Source organism: Pseudoliparis swirei, chromosome 21, assembly GCF_029220125.1.
Source record: "Pseudoliparis swirei isolate HS2019 ecotype Mariana Trench chromosome 21, NWPU_hadal_v1, whole genome shotgun sequence".
Lineage (NCBI taxonomy): Eukaryota > Metazoa > Chordata > Actinopteri > Perciformes > Liparidae > Pseudoliparis > Pseudoliparis swirei.
In genome coordinates this window covers 4428158-4440657 of record NC_079408.1, presented here as the reverse complement: position 1 = coordinate 4440657, position 12500 = coordinate 4428158, and the positions used below count along the sequence as shown (strand labels likewise).

The window sequence follows — 12500 nt, the reverse complement described above, 5'->3', positions numbered from 1 at the left end:
TGTCGCTGACTCATCGGGGTGAGTACGTCTCTTGTTTCTTTTCTTTTTTCTCTCACTCTTTCTTTTTCTTATGTATGTGTCTTATGTCTCTAAGACAAAAAGGAGTAGTTCATTCTTTGGGTCCAGTGTTCTGGGATATGGATCTGTTCTCTTCCCCGCATACCGTGACATGATGGCTACTTCACAGCCGGCATGTAAAATGTAGTTTTTGGGCACCAAGTGGGTCGATTCACACAAGTGGAGGAAATGGGGCGTTCATGGACCCTTATGGATGTTGAATTTTACACGTTTAATTTGAGAATCATAACCACTTTAATGGATATTTCAGTTTTCAACCAGATTTAACCGTAATTGAGAAAATGTAAAAAAATCGAAATATTTAAAAAATATAGATATTTGTGGGACATTTATTGTTTATGTAAAATAATAAATAAAAAGTGCCGTAAAGTAAGGAACTGAGTGAAATGTGTCATGCCGTTGAACTTGACCGTTAAGTGTCAAGTAGCTGGATTCCCCCTTCTCTAGAGGGACTTTAACACACCATTAATTAAACTAATTGGGTTTAGTGCCCCTGGAGGCGTTCACTGTCCACTGTCCTTTTCGTTTCTTCCCAGCCAAATAGTCCCCTGACATTCCCATAGAAACTTGATTTAGCGATGTTTTTACGTGCAGATCATAATACATTTAATTAAAAATATAATACGAGCCTCCTGGGCTGTTAGTAAGGACCTCTGCAGCCAGTTGATCAGGAATGTTCTTCCTCTAAAACGACACCATCAGAAGAAAGAAGGCACAAATACACTGTGTGTGTGTGTGTGTGTGTGTGTGTGTGTGTGTGTGTGTGTGTGTGTGTGTGTGTGTGTGTGTGTGTGTGTGTGTGTGTGTGTGTGTGTGTGTGTGTGTGTGTGTGTGTGTGTTTTATACTCCTCCCCTCACCAATAGCTGGTTTATATCTATATATCTGATGATGGCATCAAAGTATTCCTGTTGAATGTTAAAAACAATAATTTAAAGTCTAAATTGAGTTTCTATTTGAACCTTTATTTTGCCTAAAATGTGTGTAAATGATCAGGAACTCATAATCGTGGAATAAAGAGACGAGCGGCGGTTCATATCTTTAGTTTATCGCTCTGTCGTCTCCGTCTTTGTCTCATTTTGATGATTATTTTCTCGAAAAACGTGGTCTAAAAAATCCTGACACCTGACACACACACACACACACACACATGTACGTCCACACACACACACACACACATGTACGTCCACACACACACACACACACAACATGGCAGCTGTTTCCTGTGAGTCTTCGTCATCCCAGCGCAGCTCGACCGAGTCGACTCGTCTCCTTGAAGCGCCGAATGAAACCGAGTCGAGTCCTTCGTCCAAGGAAACGTCCCCGTAACCCGTGTGTGTGTGGCCGTGTGTGTGGCCGTGTGTGTGGCCGTGTGTATGTTTGTGGGTGTGTGTTTGTGTGGCTGTGTTTGTGTTTGTGGGTGTGTGTGTGGCTTTGTGTGTGTTAGTGTCTGTGTGTGTATGTGTGTATGTTTGTGGGTGTGGGTGTGGCTTTGTCTGTGTGTGTGTGTGTGTGTGGCTTTGTGTGTGTATGTGTGTGTGTGTGTGGCTTTGTGTGTGTTAGTGTCTGTGTGTGTGTGTTAGTGTCTGTGTGTGTGTGTGTCTGTGTGTGTATGTGTGTGTGTGTGTGTGTGGTTTTGTAGGTTTAAGAGGAACATTTTTTGAAAAGTGGGGATTTCCTCGAAAGAACGATGCGAGGGTTTCAAGGAGAACTTATTGTGTGTCTGTGTGTGTGTTTCTGTGTGTTTGTGGTTTTGAGGTTCATGAGGACGTTTTTTTGAAAACGTGTGTGTGTATGTGTGCGTGTGTGTGGTTTTGCATGTTTATGAGGAAGTTTTTTTTTTATTTCCTCGAAAGGACAATTTGAGGCTTTTAAGCAGAACTTATTGTGTGTGTGTGTGTGTGTGTGTGTGTGTGTGTGTGCCTTGACTCAGCTTTTTGGGAGGCCGTCTCCTCTCCGATACACAAATCGATCCATCCTCTCGGACAGAGAGCGACACGAAGAAATCAAACTGGCCGGCGCAGCAGAAATGAGCTTCCTCTCCCGGGTTCACTTCCTCTCCGTGTTTCGCCCGCGGTGTCGGGTTGTCCTCTCGCCGCCGCCGGGGGAATGTTTGTGGTCGGCTGTTTACAGGCGCCGAGTCAAACAAAGGTTTTTCGGGACGATCAGCGTTAAACTGGTGTCACCTGACGCAAAACAAAATCAAAACATGTGCTTTTTGTGTTTGTTTTTGTGTTCATTCTCACACGTTCCAGACGACAGACAATAAAACAGACTTTACCATCAACATAAATAAAACAGATGCCCGGAAATTCACTCTCAAGGGAGGGGGGAGGGGCTCTAGCATGTGTAGCTCACGAAAGTAGAGCTAATAGGGTTAAAAAATAATAATCCCGATGTAATTGAAATGTCATATTATTATATTTTTAGAGCGTTCAAACAGTTAAGTATGAATACTTCATAAACACACCACAAATCCATCCGATGGCCTCTAAAAAAGCAAAAGATGTCAACCTCCTGGTGGCGCTAGAGCAGTGGTCACCAACCTTTTCGAGCCCAAGATCCCTGACCTCCGCCTTCATGACGGCAAGATCTACCTATTGAGGCGTTGAGAGAAAACGACTGTCCAGACTGGACTTATGACTTTTTATTTGGCCTAATTGTCATTTTGGTCCAGCGTTCAAATTGATGTGACCAGGAACACAGAATTTAAGTGTAATATAACAAGTAAGATATTTGTTAACCGCACACAATATGAATAAGAAAAAACATATTTGCAATGAGCAGCTGGATGAACTACCAATATAAATGTTGTATTTATTTACATTTCATTGCCTCTGTACCTGTACTTTAGAAATGACAATGAATTGAATCTAATACCAATTACAACACAACACTGACAACATGATCAGTCAGTGCAACTCATGGAAGTTCAGCTCTGTGATCACAATGCCATCAAGCCATGTGACTCCAGTCAGTGTTATGCTGTGACTGAACTCTGTCTGTGAGCTTGTAGTTAGTTCATAATCACAGACAGCCAGTCTGAGGCCGTCTGTCAGCTGTCTGTCAGTAATCCAGCTCCTGGTCTTTGATTTGGTGATTTTCTCAACTCCACTGACGAGTTTTTCGGGGCAAAATTGGTATTGATGAAAGTTTTCTCATCTGGGATTGGTTCTGAACTCACACCGTTGGTGATTACGTTCACATCAACTCAACAGACATCCTCAGATTTAAATAATTTTCATAATAATAAATATGAGAATCACCATTTGTGACTCCTGCATCTGTCCCTTTTCAAATAATAGAATAAATGCAATTGCAATCACTTTCAAGTAAACCAGATTGCTCAATCAGACAAGAAAAAAAAGCTCAATGTTGAGCTTTTGTTTTGAAGGACAACAGCAAAAAAGCCCAACTCACGGAGGTAAGACCTGGCAAGTCGCCAAGAATCTCGGCTGTCGCGCATGCGCAGGCGTAACCTGTTAATGCCGTAACGTAAACATGTACACGAAGGTACAGGCATTTCAACATTTATTTATTGATGACTTAGTTTTATGTCGGTGTACTTTGAGCTTGTAATATGTGAAGTTATCAATAAAGGTCTTTCTGCATTTCCCCCTGCGCCCCACCTGAAGTGGTAAGTTCCCCTCTTTCGGGGAGCACAGCTGACAACACGGCTGTGTAAGCGAACCCGTTTTCAGGCGTTCATGAATCAGGCAGAGATCTTTTCTGACGTCAATCTTCCAGTCAGAAAGAAAACATTTCAGAAGACACTTCAGAAAATGTTCGAAAACAAGGAACAATGTGTTTCTGAATTTATTTTCATTTTATTTTGGAGATCGACAGGGAACGTCTCCGAGATCGACCGGTCGATCGCGATCGACGGGTTGGCCACCACTGCGCTAGAGGGTATGATCACTAAAGTCTGAAGGATTTGTTTCCGACCGAGTTGTGCGACTATAAATCGGATATTTCATGAATGACGTCGCGGTTTCCGGCTCTTAAGCGTCGCCCTCTGTCATCTACGAAATAAGCCTTTTGTGCACGTTAATAATTACGTTTTCTGTCGCGCTGAAAAACAAGAAGCTCTGATTTCTACCAACCAAATAATGTCGCTCTCGCTTTTCACTTTTGAGTCCTGAAAAGAACCGCGACCAGGTCAGCGGCCTTGTTTTTATTACCTTCGCATTGAAAATGCGGAAGGTAATGTTTTGATCGCCGTGTATTTATTTATTTATTTATTTGTATGCGTGTTACTCACATAATTAAAAATGTATTAAACCGAATCGCATGATATTTGGTGGGATGATTGGTTATTATCCGGGGACCATTTGATTAGATTTTGGGATCGATCGGGTCAAAGGTCAAGGTCAAGGTCATGAAAAGGTCAAAATCTTCTTTTTACCATAGCGCGGTCAATTTTTATCCAATTGGCATGCAACTAATGCCAAAATGTTCATAATTCAATGCCCAATCTTGTGATGTGCGAAGGTATGCGCTCTACCGAGTGCCCGTTCTAGTTTGAATATGTATTCACGGCTAGTCGGGCTTGAGGATGCATCGTTGTCGGCGTGGAAATGTCTCTGAAAGAAGCCTTTTGATATCCTCGTGACACCCGGGAAATTAAGTTATCCATTTTAACCCTTTATCGGGCGAGGAACCAAATATGGTAACTTCGTTGATGTTGATTTTCTACCTAAAAACCATATATATATTCTAATGTCACAACAGTAAAACAGTATTATGTCCTCCAGTAGCTCCTGTAGTGTTGACATTGTGTATTTCAAAGTATTTCAATGAGCCCTATAAAGGGTTAAAGGGAACTTCCTGTTACATCACGGGTAAAAATCGATTTATGTTCCCTGTTATTTATTGTATTCTAATACACAGATGGTCCTATTCAGTAGGTTTTATCATCCGAATGAACCATTTTATTCACACGATTCAATTCGTGCAAACACATATGCAGAGTTTTCAAATGTCCTACTTTTTTTGGAGTGGAGAGCAGCAGCGCCTGAAGGAGACGCCACTTCAGTGTGGGTTTCGTGACTGTGCTGATTTTTATGCATGGGGGGAGGGAGGAAGAGAAGGAGGGCTGGGGGGTTTACTGGGGACGTGTTTCATAAGCACAGTGGCCAACATAATGGATGTAGTGATCCGCACACACACACACACACACACATGCAGTACACCTAAGCCTGCACAGACGGACAGAGCCACACAAACGCCAACGTTGCAGATGGGCCGAAGCGCACATAACATGTTGATATACGCACACACACACACACACACACACACACACACTGTCTTTCTCTTTGTTGCACACACATGCATACTAGTCTGCCGCTCGAAGGGAGGGAGCTGAATAGAGTTCTGCACTAAGTGTGTGTGTGTGTGTGTGTGTGTGTTGCAGGTGTTACAGGATATTCTGCCAAGGGTCACCTCAAAGTGTTGACTCTCTTTCTCTCTGCCCGCCTGCCTCTCTCGCCCACATCCGCTTTAACAATCAAGTTGACTGAGAGTCTCCGACACCAAACTCTGCGCCACTTCCTGGGTGGAGTAGGACACATTGTGTTGTGTGTGTGTGTGTGTGTGTGTGTGTGTGTGTGTGTGTGTGTGTGTGTGTGATGAAGAAGCTGTGGGTGGAAAGTACCGCTCTACAGCAACAGTCGCTCTGATGAGACACTTTGTGTTGCTGAGGGGATTCAGAGCGAGCCGAATGGCGTCTCTGTGGACTTTTATTGTGAAATTTATATTTCTCTCTTAAAATCTTCTTATATAACCTTTTCTATATATTTTATTTTTTTACTGTTTTTTCCTGATAGTTGTTTGTTCACGTCTATCTCGGCATCCGTCACGGAAAGGATGTTTTTCTCTTCTTGAACACGTGGGTTAAAAACCTCCACGCCACAGATATGGACACACACACACACACACACACACACACACATGTACCTCCTCTCCACTCAAACCAATAAAATGCGATGCATGAATATCGGATGACGCAGATAACACAATTTAGATAACACAATTTAGATAACACAACACAGATGACACAACATCTGTAGTGTGTTTTTCTCTTCATACTATACAAATGATTCGGAAATAAAAGAATGTTTTTTATGGATAAAAACAAATCTTGTCTACAGTCGTTATAATGATGTCTAATCAGCTGCTTTCAGGTTTCTAATTTATACGTACGTTGTAAAAACATCTTCAAACTACTGGATTTATTCGACATAACATTTTACGAGACGACATACAAACACCTCACGATGGCGTTATATCGTGCTCATTGTCACTGAACAGAGCCTGAACGCACCACAATGTAAACAAACAGAATCTTCTTTCAGTAAAATTCTATTTTTTTGTGGGGGGATTTTTTTTCTTCTTTCATCTTCCGGTGATTTTAAGAATCAGCTTAAAGTTCAGAACATTTAAATTAAACAGGTGGAAAAAAAGACAACTCACTGCAGGTCAGTAACCTTTATGGAAGAGTGTGTTGGTAAAAGAGTTACAAATAATTGCTGTAAATTCTTCTAGAAACGGACGAGTATGAAACGGACGTATGAAGTCTGTAAAAAGTGTTTTAATTCAGGAATTTAGCATTTAAAAAAACTAGAGAACGTTTAGTTCCTGATCTTTAATCTGCAGTAACTGCCACGGTGGAAACACAAGAGCTGCCTGGGAAGGAAATAAGGAAAAGAGATAGAGATGGGAGGAGGAGGAGGAGGAGAGAGAGAGAGAGAGGAAGGAGAGCAGGATGAGGGAAAGGAAGAGGAAGGAGAGCAGGATGAGGGAAAGGAAGAGGAAGGAGAGGAGGGGTTAGGGGGCAGACTGAGTCATCGGCAGGAACAGGCATCATCTGTGCTGAAGGGGGAGGAGAGACAAGACGTGCACGCACACACACACACACACACACACACACACCTACACACACAAACACACCTACACACACATACACACACCTACACACATACACAAACACACACCTACACACACAAACACACCTACACACACATACACACACACACACACCTACACACCTACATACACACACACACACACATACACACACCTACACACACATACACACCTACACACACATACACATACACAAACACATACACACACACACTACACACACTATATACACACACACTATATACACTACACACACTATACACACTACACACACTATATACACACACACACTATACACACATACATACACATACACACACACACATACACACATACACACATATACACATATACACACACACACACATACACACACACATACACACACATACACACACATACACACACACACACACACCTACACACACCTACACACCTACGTCGTTGGTTTGGCGGGTAAACGCGATGGACACATCAATAACAAGGACAGCATAACGGCGCCGGGTGGTTTAGCGTGTGCGTGTGTGTGTGCGTGTGCGTGTGTGTGTGTGCATGCGTGCAGCTGTGGCTCTTGTCCACTGTGTGAGGTCATGGCATCCTGTTCCTTTTCCCCGCTGCCTCTCCTCCATCTGGAGCGGAGCCAGCCTCAGTGGACTGTGCATTACAGTCGGATACACAAACCCATTATCAGTGTGTGTGTGTGTGTTTGTGTGTGTGTTAATGTTCTTGGATTGTGTGTTAAAGTGAAGCTAACGAAGTAAACAAGTCCCAAGTCGAAGCGCGATATAAATTGAAGGTTATTAAGTCTCCGTGGCGTCTCCCTACGCTAAGGCAGCAACAGGCTCACACTCCTGCATTCGCTTCACACTCGTAAAGAAACAATAACAACAACAAAATGTAATGGCCGACGACAGAGGAGAGAAAACCCGCCGTGGAAGTCGCGGCGGTACGTCTCATTCGGGAAGGAGGATCGATTTCATTGGGCGAGAGTTGTTGTCGTCGTCCTGGAGGGATGAGCTTTAGACCAATAGGATCGCGTGAATGGAAAATAGCAAATGGACCTCGAGGTAAGATTTTTTTATTTATTGTTTTTGGACTAATTGATTGTGGATGACATTTTGTACTAAAAGGCTTCTATCTCTACACACTACGTCTGGCCTCTCTCTCTCTCTCTCTCTCTCTCCAGCAGCATGTTTCCATCTCTCCGTTCCTCCCTCTGGGATCAGGTCCGAGCCAAACAGGAACTCTTTTTGACATTTTTTCTTCTTCTCATTTCCGTTCAGTTATTCATGCGAAAGGTGCTTTGTGTGTGTGTGTGTGTGTGTGTGTGTGTGTGTGTGTTGTTTTTATGGCCCATAATGTGATCTCCTCTCTCTGCTACAGTCAAAATGTCTTCTTATCTGAAGTATTATTCATTCATGGAAGGGAAACAGGAAGTGCCAAAGAAAACCTCCTCATGGTCGTAAAGGTGGAGGTGGAGACTGTGAGGAAAGAAAATGAAGTGTTTTTTTTTAGGGGGGGGGAGGGGGGGTAGTCTGGCGCTTAGTGACGTCACCTGAAGAGCAGCACGACTGATGACAAAATACACCTTTTAAGAAGACCTTCGCGCTGCCTTCACATGCTCCTCGTAAAAACGTGTATTTAGAGCTTCAGAAGTCTCAATTTAAGACTCCCCATCCCTCCTCTTCCCTCCTCATCCTTCCTTATCCCTCCTCTTCCCTCCTCATCCTTCCTTATCCCTCCTCATCCCTCCTCATCTTTTCTCATCCTTCCTCTCCCCTCCTCATCCCTCCTCATCTCTTCTCTTCCCTCCTCATACTCCTCTTCCCTCCTCATTCCTCCTCATCCCTCCTCTTCCCTCCTCATTCCTCCTCATCCCTCCTCTTCCCTCCTCATCCTTCCTCATCCCTCCTCATTCCTCCCTATCCCTCCTCATCTTTTCTCATCCTTCCTCTTCCCTCCTCATTCCTCCCTGAAGTCTTGTGTTTATGAGTATAATATAACCAAAACAATAGATTATCCCCAGACGACTCTTATTCCAAACAAAGAGTAGAAAACTCACTTGATATTGTTGTTGTTGTTGTTGTTTACTCTCGCTCAGTGGCTGATCCTGGGTCAGCGTCTGGAGCGCTGCAGCCTTAAAAAGCTGTTATTGCGCAATTGCTCTCCAGCGAGAACAAATAGATCTGAGATTATGTTGCAATTTTCTCACCGGCGGAAAAAAAGCTGCGTTAGTCACGGAGCGACGTTCACGCTCCTCGGGGAAATGGGGCCGAGGTTCTGGTGTCAGGGGTTAGGGGTCAAAGGTCAGGTGTCTGGTGTCTTGTGTCAGGGGTCAGGGGTCAAAGGTCAGGTGTCTGGCGTCTGGGGTCAGGGGTCAAGTGTCAGGTGTCTGGTGGGCCAATTAGCCAAAATATGAATGTTTTGGATTTTGTGACAAAAAGCCTGCAGTGTTTTTTGGGGGGGTTTTAAAGAAAGAAATAAGAGGAAGAGGAGGCTCCGACCGCTGGTCGAACCTCGGATTCAAGACCAGCAGTGCGGATTCCATCCCGGTCGTGGAACTGTGGACCAGCTCTTCACCCTCGCAAGGGTCCTCGAGGGGTCCTGGGAGTTTGCCCAACCAGTCTTCATGTGTTTTGTGGACTTGGAGAAGGCTTTCGACCGGGTCCCTCGGGAATTGTTGTGGGGGGTGCTGCGGGGGTATGGGGTCCGGACCCGTTGCTACGGGCTATCCGGTCTCTGTACGCCTGCAGTAGGAGCTGTGTTCGCATCCTCGGCAGTAAGTCAGACATGTTCCCGGTGGGTGTTGGTCTCCGCCAGGGCTGCCCTTCATCACCGGTCCTGTTTGTGATTTTCATGGACAGGATATCTAGGCGCAGTCTGGGGGTGGAGCAGGTCAGGTTTGGGGGTCTTGGGATCGCCTCTCTTCTGTTTGCAGATGATGTGGTCCTGTTAGCATCCTCAGACCGTGACCTCCGGCACTCACTGGGGCGTTTTGCTGCCGAGTGTGAAGCGGCAGGGATGAGAGTCAGCACCGCCAAATCTGAGGCCGTGGTGCTCTGCCGGAAACCGGTGGATTGCTCCCTCCAGGTGGGGACAGAGCGCCCCAAGCGAAGGAGTTCAAGTATCTCGGGGTCTTGTTCACGAGTGAGGGGAAGATGGAGCGGGAGATCGACAGGCGGATCGGTGCAGCTGCAGCAGTAAAACAGGCGCTGTACCGGTCTGTCTTGGTGAAGAGAGCTGAGCCGAAAGGCGAAGCTCTCAATTTACTGGTCGGTCTACGTTCCAATCCTCACCTATGGTCACGAACTTTGGGTCGTGACCGAAAGAACGAGGTCGCGAATACAAGCGGCCAAAATGAGTTTCCTCCGTAGGGTGGCCGGGCTCAGCCTTAGAGATCGGGTCAGGAGCTCGGACATCAGGAGGGAGCTTGGGGTCGAGCCGCTACTCCTTCGCATCGAAAGGAGTCAGCTGAGGTGGTTCGGGCATCTGACCCGGACGCCTCCTGGACGCCTCCTGGACGCCTCCCGTTAGAGGTTTTCCAGGCACGTCCTACTGGGAGGAGACCCCGGGGAAGACCCAGGACACGCTGGAGAGATTACATCTCCCGGCTGGCCTGGGAACGCCTCGGGATCCCCCAGAATGAGCTGGAAAGTGTCGCGGGTGAGAGGGAAGTCTGGGTCAACCTGCTGGGTCTGCTGCCCCCGCGACCCGACCCCGGAATAAGCGGATGAGAATGGATGGATGGATGGATAAGAGGAAGAGATATTTTTGACTTCCAAGCGGGACAAGAGGCCGACGTCAGCTCGAGATTTGGAAGTTTTTCCTCAGAATGAGGCGCACACACACACACACACACAGCCCCCCCCCCTCCTCATCCTCTCCTCCCAGAGGCAGAGAGATATTTTTATCCACGAAGCCCAAACGCTAATGAAGCGTCGACGACACAAATACATCTCCATGTTTATTTGAGTTCTTCTTTTCTTTCCCTCAAACCATCGTAACATCCTCCGGGATCTGAGGTAAACTCATTAACACATTAAACATTAACACATTAAACATTAACACATTAAACAGGAGCGCTCGTTATACACGCAGCTTTGTTCATTTACATATTAATATGAACAGCAGTTTTTATGACTTTATGTTTTAGTTTTTATGACTTTATGTTTTAGTTTTTATGACTTTATGATTTAGTCTCCAAACCTTTTGCTTTTATTTCATGAATAGTTTTTTAAAATTGTCCATCACGGCGAGGTCAGAACAGGTACTGCATCATGTTGAATATATGATATATTTACAGAACAGTTGTGGCCTATATTCTCCCCAGATTAGCGCCTCCTCCTCTCCCTCGCTCTCTATCCCCCTCTCTCTTCCTCTCTCTCTCTCTCTCCATCCCCTTCTCTCTGTCCCTCCCTCTCTCTCTCTCTCCATCCCCTTCTCTCTCTCTCTGGTTTTAAGTCTGACCATCTGGTCTTTTTCCCACTTTTCCATCTACAGTTCAGATCCAGCAGAAGCAGGATGGAGTAACTCGCCCTCTCTTCTCCTCTCTCTCTCATATATACGAGAGAGAGAGAGAGGAGTAACTCGCCCTCTTCTCCTCTCTCTCTCTCTCATATATACGAGAGAGAGAGGAGTAACTCGCCCTCTTCTCCTCTCTCTCTCTCATATATACGAGAGAGAGAGAGGAGTAACTCGCCCTCTCTTCTCCACTCTCTCTCGTATGATGTAAGTTGAAGGCAGGCGGGCCGTGTGCAGAACATTGATCACTATGGGAACGTTCATGCTCTTCATATCGCATCTTTTTATGAGTATAGTTTGACTAATGAGAGACACCGACACGTCTCTCCTTGAATCCCTGAGGAGGAAGAGAGGGAAGAGGGAAGTGCTAGAGAGGGAAGAGGAAGAGAGAAGTGTTGGAGAGGGAAGTGCTAGAGAGGGAAGAGGGAAGAGAGGGAAGAGGGAGAGGGAAGTGCTAGAGAGGGAAGAGGAAGCGAGGGAAAAGGAAGAGGGAAGTGCTAGAGAGGGAAGAGGAAGCGAGGGAAGAGGGAAGTGCTAGATAGGGAAGAGGAAGAGAGAACAGGAAGAGGGAAGTGCTAGAGAGGGAAGAGGAAGAGAGGGAACAGGAAGAGGGAAGTGTTTAACAAACAAGAAGGGATTCGCTCCAGTTTTCTCTTCTCTTCCTCCATCCTTTCATTTCTGCTCTTTTCCTTTCTCATCCCTCTCGTTTTACTCTCTCTCTCTCTTTCTCTCTGTTTTTCCGGTCGCCCTACACACTCGGGGAAAGGAAGTGTGTCCATGGTAACCAGTGGCGGCTGGTGACATTTTTTTGGGGGGGGGCGCAGTTGGGCGACGTGGTTTAAATATCACTCAACAATGAGAAGGAGAGGTTTTGAGTAGAATATTGTAAAAAACAAAGCTTTATTTCAAGAACACAGCGTGCTCAACACTGTCCAATAACAACTATCAACACACTGTAACTTTGGGCATGAGAGGTTCA

General features: G+C 45.4%; 1 protein-coding gene and 1 long non-coding RNA gene across 2 annotated transcripts in view; one reads left to right on the top strand and one right to left on the bottom strand.

The window, feature by feature from the left end:
- The window catches only part of LOC130211965 (astrocytic phosphoprotein PEA-15), a 25167-nt gene that overhangs the window by 348 nt on the left and 12319 nt on the right, over positions 1 to 12500 (top strand). Inside the window, exon 1 of the mRNA XM_056443008.1 lies at positions 1 to 18. This exon is cut by the window's left edge and continues 348 nt beyond it. The gene's annotated coding sequence lies outside the window, so the exon portion shown is untranslated. The remainder of the gene's footprint in view (positions 19 to 12500) is intronic.
- The window catches only part of LOC130211966 (uncharacterized), a 757-nt gene continuing 661 nt past the window's right edge, over positions 12405 to 12500 (bottom strand). Inside the window, exon 2 of the long non-coding RNA XR_008835214.1 lies at positions 12405 to 12500. This exon is cut by the window's right edge and continues 156 nt beyond it. This is a non-coding gene — a long non-coding RNA (uncharacterized LOC130211966).